This window comes from Corvus moneduloides, chromosome 10, assembly GCF_009650955.1.
Source record: "Corvus moneduloides isolate bCorMon1 chromosome 10, bCorMon1.pri, whole genome shotgun sequence".
Classification (NCBI taxonomy): Eukaryota; Metazoa; Chordata; class Aves; order Passeriformes; family Corvidae; genus Corvus; species Corvus moneduloides.
In genome coordinates, this window is record NC_045485.1 from 13,571,012 (window position 1) to 13,583,037 (window position 12,026).

Sequence of the window (12,026 nt, forward strand, 5' to 3'; positions counted from 1 at the left end):
AAGACGTCTGTCCTGCAACTGTAGAGCAGAAAGGGCAGCATGTTATTAGAGAGAAAGAGAGAGAGCGATACCAGGGGAGCCAAAATCATTATCTGAATATATCACTGAGGCTGTCTGAATGCTGTAGGACCCATGGCAGAGCCCACATATTGTAAAGGAAATTTCTGTCCTCTGTGATCATGTAATTGCTTCACAGTAATTCCTTCTAGCAACTTCTAAGGCTCTGAAACCTTCCACATTTGGAGTTGAGTCATTGCAAAAATTCTATTTTTCCAGAAGATTGAGGAGGGAAAAGCTCTTCCATAAGCCAAATTCCTGACCTGCAGGCTTTTTGCAAGTTCTAGAAAATGCATCTAGCCCCCGTTAAGCACATCCTAACATTTAGTTCAGAGTCCAACGGTGAACAGCATAGGAGCAAGAAAGGCAAGAAGAGAAAACTTTCCGAGGGCATCTGCTAGGCCCATGTTGGCTGTCTTGGCAAGACATGTCAGGATGCATTGGTAGTGCGCAGTGAGGCTGAAGATTCCCTACTGGCTGGAACCGAGTCATTTGCCAGGCTTTCCTTGTCAGGGAGAGTTAAACCAGTCACTGATCCTAATTCTAACACTGTTGTTGCAGCATTCCAATTTTTAATCGCTACATGACTTGTCAGGTTGAATATGAGCCACAAGAATAAAATTTAAAAACCTCCTAATAATGAGGGTGTCAAAGATGACTAACACTTGGTGTTTCTTCCATTACCTTTCCATTTCTTAAAAATGGAACTAAGGTGCAAGTGCCCTCATTTCCAAATGCCCTTTATCTTCTCATTCCCCTCACCAACAGATCTTTTCCTGAAATCCACTAAGATAGTCAGTGTAAGTAGCACAGTCCTGCACCCCTTGTACAGTGTTGGGGGAGCTTCCTTCAGGCTTAAGAGCGTAATTTGAAAAGGGGTTCCCCTTCTTCCACAGTTATGGGACAATATGGTGGACAATTAGTTAAAAAAATGAATGTGCTGTATGCCTTCATCCTAGGGTGGCAGCCTCTTTTTCTAGCTGCTTTTCTCCCCTGGTTTTGAAACCTAAGAGAAGTGCACTTCCTGCCTTCAATGAGCAAGAATGAGCTGTCTTTGGTATGTCACAGTTTTGCATATTGCCAATTTGTCTGTAAATGTTTTAAATTTGCAGTAATTGTAGACAATTGAGGCAAGCAAAGTGGAAGACACCCAGAAGTAAAGGGCATTTTTCAGGCCAGTGAACTGACACACACATCCCAGTATTCCTTTCCCCATGACAGAAGATGGCTGGGAGAGATGTGCTTCATGCTGTAAGTTCCTGGATGCTGACAAACAAATCAGCTTCCAGTAGGCTCTGAGTTCTCATCTGCAATTGAACTAATTTACCGTCTTCATGTGCTGTGGGAATGAAATACAAGAATTGATTTCAAAAGACACCAGCATGCTAACAAGTATGGGTTGCTGAATGCCAGTCTTTTTCAAAAATTAGCTTACCCCTAGCAGTGTTTCAGTTCACTGATTTCTTCTTGTTTGATTATTTTGTTATAGAATGCTTAAATTCACAGTACTTTCCACAAAAGAAAATCTGCACTGTAATCTCTAATCACTGCAAAAAATGCAGGATCAGTTGACTTCATCTTGGATTGACATTAGAAGTAAATTTACAGCACACATAAAGCTACATGCAGGAAGAATTAAATGCAGTTATGACTTTAATATGGATACCAAAAACTAGAACAATTCAATATTTAAAAGTTTAATAATATGCGGAAATTAAGTTCAGCATTAGAGCTGAGTCAAGAAAATAGAATCATCCAATTAAAAATGAAAAGACCTGGTGAATTTGTCAGTATTTGAGATGCTGGGGTTTATTTAAAATGCTTTTGTATGTTGCGTATTTTGGATTCAGCTCAATGACTATTGCAAAATGTCATGTTTTCATGCAAAAAAAAAGTTTATCTGGGACTACAAAGGCAAGATGTAGCAGGCGAAATTGTGGTGCCGAAGCAGTGTGCGCCTCACCTCCAGACAAGGCAGCTGCTGTGGTAGGCCTGTGAATCCATCAGTGCAACTTCTGCAGCCAACACAACTTCTGAAATCCATCCCCATCTTCTCTGCAGTGGGACAGGAACAGGGACTCTAACTCTCCCAGGTGCATTTTGTATTTGGGGAAATATCCATGGAGCCTCTTCAGCCCTATCAGTGTTTTTCCTGGAAGCACATTGCTGCTCCAAAGAGCTCTTCATGGCTCCAAGAAAAAGCTTTGGTGGAAGCTGTCCTTTTATTAATAGAACAGAGAAATTTGCACGGAGTAACGTTCCTGGGTGCTTCTTTGGTCCTTCTATTTTAGTCAGCTGTTATTAAAATCTCTTTTCACCTCAGAAGTTAATCAGTGCTATGCTGTCCCTTCCTTTTGGAAGCTGAAAGGTGCATCATTGAAGAGAGAACACAACAATGGTGTGATTTTACACAAAAGTAAAATTCATGGGCACTTACATGTTTTGCTGCTTCACTGATGAATTATCTAGTGCAATGGCTATTGTGCTGTTCACCATCCCTGTTGCTATCTCTCCTTCCTGTAAATATGAACTGAACTAATAAGGCTTTTAAAGTGTAAATAAAATCTTTCACCAAGGAGCATTTTTGGTTCTATGTCCCAGTTTCAGAAATACACACAACTAGGATTCAACAAAACTTTCCTAACCACAAAAAGTACCAGGAAAGGGGCAGAAAAGCCACATTTTCTTTTTTAAAACTCAGAATATGGGTAGTTTGAGTCTTTGTTCGCTTTTATTCTGATCATCAGAGGTCGAGGAAAATCACACTTTTTCCTGAGTTCAGAAAAAGGTTTTATTTTTGTCATTTCTATTATGAGAAAACTGGGATGAATATGATTTTGAGTTGGGCTTGGAAATAGCTTATAAGTTAAGTTTTGGTTTTGTAGAACAAAATGTGATATTATCTTGGATAAAACATGCTTCTTATTATCAAAATAATGAACTTGTATAGACCTGTATAAAAATAAGATTTAGCCTTTTTAATCATTCCTGAAAACCCAGGGTACCAGAACTGTTGCCTTGTCTCTGTACTACAGCTTGGTTGAGATTTTCAAAAGAGGGAAAAAGTATTAAATTTGATTAAAGGTTGCAGTGGTTCAATGTAGGGTATTTTTATCCATCCTGATTTGACTTTGTATGAGAAACTGTGCTGAGCTTGTACTTTAGCTAGCCATGCTTTACAACAGTGACTCTCTATAGAAAATTTATACATATGACATGAAACTCTCCTTTATCAACTATTCAGTAAATTATTATAAAACATTTCCGGTGTTTATCTTTGACCTCAACTTCTGTTGAATATATTGGAGTAAAGTATAAGTCGAAATTAACCCTACAATTTTCTGCCATTATGCAGCCAAAACTTGCCCAGCAAACCCTCTGTGCATCTCTTAGTTTCCTTCAATTTAAATTGATTATGTCTTTACACTGGGGAGAGGGCCTTCCTGATAAAAGAATGGCTTAATCTTTATTTGCCTAGAGCAGTTAGAAAAATAAGTGAAGCAAGCAGCCTCCTGTGACTGATTTCTGCTCACTTAAGGCAATTCACCCTTGAAACAGAGAATAATTGTTCTCCATCCTTTTCCAGATATTGTCTTCCCTTTCATGTATTATATCCAAATAATCTTTAAGATTTGAACATTAAAGGAATACAGAGTGAATCAAAACCATGCACCAGGCTAAATTTTGCCTACAGAGGCCTATCCAGAGTTTTCATAAAAGGCAATGGAATCCCTGCACATATCTAGGAGCAAAATTTGGTCCATACTCTCCCTAAATTCTGAATTAAAAAGAAAAAGCAAAAAAAAAAAAAAGAAAGAGAAAGAAAAAAAAGAGGTAACCTCTGTTTCAAGCAACAGATAATAATGTGTGGGCTTTGATCGAACTACTGGGTGTCAACAGTATGATAATATTTAGAATTGTACACTATAAAGGAATTTAATTCCTATATAGTACTCTTCTGGACAAAAAATATGGGTCTGCTGTGAAAATTCCCTACTTGAGGTACCTTTTGCTTCTGTGCCTCAATTTTGTGTGGATAAGGTAACAAATGATTTCCTTCAGCACTGAGAAGGTGGACCATGCCATCTTCTCTTTTATTTAGCTCTATCTCTAAAAACAACATTGCATTCTTTCCTGCAGCTGGTCAAGTGATTGGCAATGACCAACAAGTTATATGACTTGTCTTATTCTGAAGGAACCTAGGAAACCTTTTTTTATCTGGATTAGGTCTAGCCATAATGTTCTTGTCAGGCTGAGCTTTAAACTGAAAAAACTCCTAGAAATCCCAAGTTTACTAATCCCTATTGTAAATATTTCTCTATAATTAATTTTTACATTAAATTATTGTTACTCCAGTAACAAAACTGTACCAAGGGTGGGTACAGTAATTCACCCTGAAACTTTCTCTTTTAGTGGCTTCTTCCTCAGAGCTGCATCTTACAAATTCTTTTCTATCAGTGGAACTGAGGACACAGAGTGTGATGCTACAATCTTAGTCTTAAGAACTGCTTTTGAACTGCAAAATTCATGAAGTTCATCAAGCACTAATTCTTAATTTTAGGGTTGAAGGATGATACAAAGAAAAACTAAACTTTCCTGTAAGCAAATTAAAAAAAAAAAATCAGTTACAATCTAAAATTTGGAGAGTAATGTTTTTAAAGAGCTCTCCTTAGCAAGTGAAGGCTGAATGCCTGGAAATGTATTTGTTGGAAATGCATAATTGAAACTACAAGCAACAAAATGTTCAAAAGTATTTGGTTGTGTTCCTTCAAGAGCTGTAATTATATATCCTGCAACTGACTCTTTGCTGTTGCTTCATAGTTCAGTTCTTTGTACTCTATCTGAAAATACAGCACTTATGCTTTTCACAGGAAGGGTCTTCCAGTGCCTCCACTGGCAGGGAGAGCAGGAAGAGATCTATTTCCACAAGCCATATAGCTGGGGACTGACCCAAAGCTGTAAACTGTAAATACCAAAATGGAGCACAGATAAACTGCTGATTTTATAAAAATCATGGATGTTTTAATAGGATAAGGATTTCAATTGTGCTCTTCCTTTATTTCATCATACCCACTGTGTTGGACAAATTTGTGCTGGACAAATTTGTGTCAGCTAATACAGTTCTCTGCAGGTGATTTGCAATGTGTGTGTGTTTGCTAAAAATTTTTGCTGGAAACTTCTTATAGCTGAATGTTGCTTCATCTTGCAAGGTTCTTTCAAATGCTCACTACCAGTGTCTAAGGGTGGACAATTCTTCACAAGCTGACCCTGAAGAGGTGTTTGCAAGAGAAATCTTTCATGCACCTAGGTATGATATCAAGGATACACTGAGTTATTGTATAATAATGAGAGAAAATATGAAGATAAATAATTATCTCTCCATGAGTCTAGACCTGTAAAAGAGTGCATTTATGCATAAAACTCTGAGCAGATTAGAAATGGGTGTCATTAATCAAATTATAACATAAATTCAATTTCTGGATTTTTTTTAAGAGTCATGAATCAACTACTTTTGACTTTTCAGTCCCACTGCAACAAAACCTATGATATTTCTATAAGGGATGGTTGGTTGAGGGCATCACCTGCTAAACTCCCAAGTGGCACCAGTTCTTGCAACTGTGCTATTTCTGATTCTTCATTTTGCCAGTATTTCCTTGACATTGACTTTCTAAAATATTATGTCCTGTTTTAAAAGTAATGATTTAATAATGAATGGGTGTGCAGTTCAAAAATCCAGCTTGCTAGCACTTCATCCTTTCTTAGCTTCTGCAGTTAGAACTGAGACGTAGTTTTACTGTGACACACTGTGAGAATCTGTATCTCATTGTTGCTTAGATCATGGATGGGCAACAATGGCTTTTTTCAGAGTTTCACAGACTAGCAAACTTAAAGTAGCTCCTTTTAATTGAAACCCAGACATACTTTTAGGTAAAAACAAAACTGAGCTGGCTTGAGTTTTTCCCAAGCCAAACAAAAGAGATTGGAACTTTCCATTGTTTTTGTCTGCCAACCATGCATTGTTAAAGGAATCGAAATAAAGAGGGAAAGGGGTCAAGGGTTATAGAGCTCATATTTCCACTCTACATGACCCCATCTCAGCAATAGTGGGACCCTCGTGATCAGTTCCTGTTGGTCTAACGGAACAGCCATTTCTTAAGAAAAGGAATTACTGCGTACAGTACCTTTGTGACTAACAGAAGAATACCCCAGCTCTTCAAAGGTCCTTTCATTACAGCCTCTGAAGAGGACTCTGACATTACTTTCTTGAGATTATAATGAAAACAGCTGTACTTGTACCAATTCCCCTTTTTATTATTTTTTGTAACAAAACAAGATTGATGCTATGCCACTTTCTGTTCTGTCATGAGAATAAGGTATCACAAATGCTAATAACTACCACAGCAGCAATATGCACTACTTTGATCTTTTCACTATTCTTTAATTTGGGCAGCTGGCCACTGAATTCCTTCCTAAAAATCTGTGCTGCCTAAAAACAAAGGGAAAAATGGCCAACAAAATCAAATGTGCACATTTAAAACCATTCATCTGACTAGTCCAATTCAAAGCCTACATGAGTAATGCAAATACGATACTTTGATTTTGTGATTCTAGGCACCGAAATCTTAATACACATTCTTCTGACGATAGATTGTGGCAGAACAAGAAACACCACAAACAACCAATTCTCATTAAAACCTAAAGTTTGTAATCCCTTCATTCTTATTGGTTGCTTTGCCAAAGACTTCTTAAGAGATTATTGAGCTTATTAATGAAAACCCAAAAGTAATTTTAAGTGATTTTTTCTACTTACAAGACAGTAAAATTAAACATGCTGTGGTTGTTAATTTTTCCAGCATCAAAGGCAATGCAAGAAGGCAGGATCTGGCAACAGCAGCTGTCAAGATTCCAAACCCAAGAAATGCAAACACCTACTGTCCAAATTATTGTTGTACTGGTAGAAACAGGATTATAGTCTTTGGTGTTTCTGGTAATAAGCCAGAACAGAACTGTGTATTGCTAGTTGAATTTCTTTTCCAGTGACTCAACTTTTCACAGTGAATCAGATGTACAATTTTTCTATTCTCTGCATTTCAGTCCAGTCCCAGCTCTATCTTCACGACAAGCGTTGATAGCCTCTTGTTGAAATGAATACCACAATGAAAATGATAGTGACTGGTGGTGCTCAGAATTTGCAAGTAAAGCTCTCCAAATGAGAATTTTGGATCCTCATTTCCAACCAACAGCAAGGATTTACATACTTAAGTTCTTTCCTGGAAGCCACAAGACAACGTTTCCAAAAGCTGAAAGAAGTGCCCCATGGAAAATTCAGAATCAGCTGAAGACATAATTTTATTCCATAAATGCTTTTGAAAATATGAATATTCTGTTCATTAGTAAATGAAATGTAATAATTTTAGAAAATTTAAGATGTAGTAAAATTTGCATGAAATGGAGTGACGGGAAAAAAGTTCTACAAATACAGTCCCAAAAGCGAAAGCATCATGAGAGAACATCTACATGTCCAAGTTAATTCACTGTTTGGAGTGTTTTTATTCTTGGTTTCACTTCAAACAGAAACATTAAAATGATAAGTAAGGAAGCAACAGAGAAATCTGAATTGTTATTTTTGTGAGTTACTGGGAGACAAGATACTGCTTAGAGAAAAAGGAGCCTCCTGAAGTGTTCAAAAAGACAAGAACATTGTATATGCTATAAAATGAGATTATAAAGTGGAATAAAAATTTTAGGAAGCATAAAATGAGAGGCATGAAACGGAGAGATATTTTTATATATTTCTGATATTTCTAGAGAAAAAACCATTCAGGGCAGGGGATGTATTGCAATACATTGCAACTGATTTGATTGCATATCTGCTTATGCCTATGCTTATGTTCAGACTCACAAAACCAAGTGCATCTTGCATGTTTGTGAACAGGCTGGGGCAATTTTGTTTACACTGATGTAGTAGCAACTGTGGTCATTCTGCAGCTGTGTTTTCTGAATGCAGCTTCAGTTTGGAAGGGGAAGGAGGGAATGCAGCAGGGTGAATGGAGCCTTGCAAACAAGCTGTTACTGGAATTGATTTGTGTTGCATTACAGGGCTATTCATGACTCCTGTGCAATTTCTCTGCACATGATGTAGTTTTTGTCTACAAATATAGCTTTGAGTATGCCTAGTTACCTTTGTCCGAGCATTTTTTTGTGCTTTAGGCCTGGTTTTGCTGCATAAACAGTTCCTGACAGTGGTTTGGTCATGCAGCACAGTAGCTGCCTGGCTAGGTATGTTTGACATACAGAGCAGATGGTTATGACTGTGAAAGCCTTCCAGAGGCCACACACCACTGGGCATCTATATCGAATGGTGCAGCTGTTTTCCAGGGCTTGTAGTGCAAGAAAACCTGAAAAATGAGGAGGGAACATGATTGTACAGACTGGAAATCACAATAATTCTACAGATTCAACCTAATGAATTAGGTGTGGTGCTCCTTGCCATTCCAGCATCAGTAAATTCAATTCAAGGAGCTATTCTCATTAACAAATTCATTGAAATTGTCATCTGGAGGCCTCCAACCTCACATTTTGCATCAGTGATTTAAGCTCAGGAACATGTTTATCAACTTCAGAGATCAGTATACCAGTACAGACTTATTACTGCAAACTCTTTGGAGTCAGCAACCTCTTTTTGGGAGAGAATATAAATGTGTGACATATGTCCCAAAATATGCTTCTAAATCTGCAACAGGCTGTTCATTATACTCTGTAGCTGTGTCTGTATCGATACAGGCACTGGAGCAATGGCAGCTGGCAAAAACTAGGTATAGTAATAGACAAAACAAGGGCTGCAATAGAAGCAGAGAATCATGCTGCATGACTAAGGAATATTGCACAGAATGGGACAGATATGGGGCAATAATTCAAAAATTAAACAGGATAAGAGAGATCCTGTACAGAGTAGTATCTGCGTAGTGTGCCCAAGAGTAGAAGAAAGCCAGCTGGGGTAGAGAGCTTCAAATTTGAACTCAGAAGATGTTATAAGGTAGTAGACAGTAGGGAAAAGGATGTAATATAGAAAAAGGGCATTAGTGAGACCACTCTCAAAGCCAATGATTGACTGAAAGGGACAGATATAATGACAGCAGAGCATTAAAGACAAGAACTGTAGAGTATCAGAAAATTCTTAGTTACCTTAGACTGTAAAGTAAAAAGACACATGCAGGACCTGCCTGATCATTCCAGCATTTGAGAATATGTTTCATACGAACTCTTTTTTTTTTTTTTTTTCTCCCTCCAAACTAATGGCTTTTTCTTACAACAGTTTATTTATTCCTGCTGAGATATGTACACATACACACGTACACACTGCCTCACACTCCTCTACAGCTAAGCATGACCCAGAGTACAATTTTATCTTCTGCATTTGTTCAGATTCCTGGAAAAATGCTCAAGGGAGGCAGTGCAGATCTGATATATGGATGCCAATTTGTCCCTCTGTCTTAACAACACAGCCAAGGTCTGACCTTCCCCAGCTTCCAGGGGTTTCTGAGTAGAGGAAGGAAAAAAAAAAGATCATCAGATGATTATAGATGAAAAAAGCCCTGAAAATGGAAAAATGTTAATTAATATGTCATATATCTGTAAACCATTTGGATTTTTACTTACCTTTGTAAGCTTAAGATATTTGGATGAGGCACTGGGACTACACAGGTTTTAAAGAAAGGTGTATACGTAGCTGTAAAGGAAGGTGCAGTATCTTTTTCCTAATAAGAGATTTAAGTGATTTTTTAATATCTTTTGTGAATCACCACTAAAGGAAGTGGCAACTTCTCAAGCTTTTGGAAAAAAAGAAGGAAACAAAAGAAAAGCCTTTAGATGCCCACAGTAGGTGGCATCAGCTACTGACCTACCTACTAATAAGGCAAATGAAAGGAAAACAGCCTGAGAGGAACTAAATAGCAGAGAGCCAAAGTCTTGAGGGGAGAACAGGCAAAAGAGGCATACAGTGCTTAATTCACCCTGACTAGAAAGCTCTGTCAAACCACAAGTTGAAGATGCTACCATTACAACAGGAAAAAATAGTTAATTGCATTATACTGCTTTGACTGGAGTACTGCTGCTTCTGAATTGCTGAACATGGCTCAAAACAGAAAGACTAATAAGAGTCTTTAAGAAAATAACATATAGCCTGGGACCAAGCACTAGGTCTAGTCAGGCTTCTGCTTGCTCTTACACAAGCTCAGTCCTAGTGGATGATCTATGTAAAGTAGCTCTGAAATCAAATTAACTGAGATGGTCTGGCTTCAAACCCAGCACCTTGTGCAGTAAATAGAAACATGGGACAGAATAAATTAAACAGAAAAGTCAGAATCATAAATGCCTTCCTTTGCTGCTTTGGAAATGTGCGATGCTTATTAGAGTTTCTAAACCTGTTCCTGTCCCTTAAAGCCTCACTGGAATATATCGAAAACAGATTTCCTTAGAACCCGATTACTTTTCCTGCACTCCCTTCTAAGCAAATAGAGGCTTTTAATTTGTCTTTAAAAATCATAAACTTTGCTCTTAAGCAGTTCATTGTTCCATTTTTTACATTTACTGTAATATCAACATTAAGGGTTTGATTAATTTATGTATATATTTAATACTTGGGTTGATGTATTTTTGATAATTCTATATTATTAAATTTATAGATATATATTTAATATATAGGTAATATCTGGTGAAAACAGTGTCCTGAAAAGCCTTTTTAGGAAGTTTTTTAGACATGGGGCAGTTCTGCTACTACTGGTATAACCCCACATTATTTTTGGTTATTTATTTTCCACTGTTACTTTGGCATTTGACTCATTTTACATTTATAACATGCATCATTTGGTTTGCTGCTTAACTCTGATATAGTACAGAAGACACAATGAAAATATTTTTAAAAAAGTGTGTAGTTTTTAACCTATCATCCTTAGGGGACAAGAGGGTTGAAGCATCTAGGTCTTCTTGCAAGTTTCCCAGTTAAAAAAAAAAAAAAAATAAAAGAACAGAAACATCTATGTAGAATTCTTGCCTTTTTGTTTGGACAGATTCTTGCAATTTCTTCCCATGGCTTTAGTGACTTGTGGAAATTTCTCATATAGTCCGTACCATCAGCAGGATTCTTTCCCAGATTTCTCACCCTTTTTAATTTGTATCCCCTAGTTACCTGCTCTATCCTTTCCTTCCCCCTCCCTTCTCCAACACTAATAGGCCTGCTGGAATCCACCTTCTAAATGAAATCAGTCAAGTCACCTCAGCTTTGATTGCCTTATTCCCATGCTGTAGAATGAAAGGACTTTGTTGAATCAAAAATGTTCTATATTCAGTTGTCATAAATAACAATGCACAGCAAAGAACTTAAGCTATCAACATAAAAAATACAATATGAAAGTGTGCTACAAACCAGATGCTTCTTTATTTCTGCCCAAACAGTTTGAAGAGCCTGTTAAAATGCTTCAAGTTGCTGTTTACAAAGGGTCAAACGAACATTTTTCAATGCAATGTGTCCCTTCTGGTTCCTTAATGATTAAATACAGTGGAACAATAGCCATTTAAAATAGCAAAAGAATATCTGATGATTTTTTCTTGTTAGGATTGCTAAAATAGGAGGAGTTGAAAAGCTTTGTGTGAGGTGAGAGAATAATGCTCTGACAGCATCAGAGCCACCTCAGAGATTTTGACAATTTGTCAAAAATCATTGCACTTTTCAAGTATCCTTTTGCAGGACACTTGGGAAAATAAGCAGCATCTTTCCTTTGCTAAGATTGGCAAACACTTTTTCCCACTATACCCCCAAAATGTTGCATCCTGTGTCTGCTCCGCCTCCCTTCCCCTCCTCCCCCCAAATGAGCAATCTCAAACACAGATCTTCCTTCCTGGAGGAAACAACCAATCCAATTAAAATCTGTCTACTTGTGCTGTTGAAAAAGGGTTCTCTGTAGCCCCAA

The 12,026-nt window shown here is 37.5% G+C and overlaps 1 long non-coding RNA gene across 1 annotated transcript in view; it reads right to left on the reverse strand.

Annotated features, from left to right (window-relative positions):
• Positions 1-6,348: 6,348 nt before the first annotated feature.
• The window catches only part of LOC116448977, an 86,293-nt gene continuing 80,615 nt past the window's right edge, over positions 6,349-12,026 (reverse strand). Inside the window, exon 6 of the long non-coding RNA XR_004242179.1 lies at positions 6,349-9,597. This is a non-coding gene — a long non-coding RNA (uncharacterized LOC116448977). The remainder of the gene's footprint in view (positions 9,598-12,026) is intronic.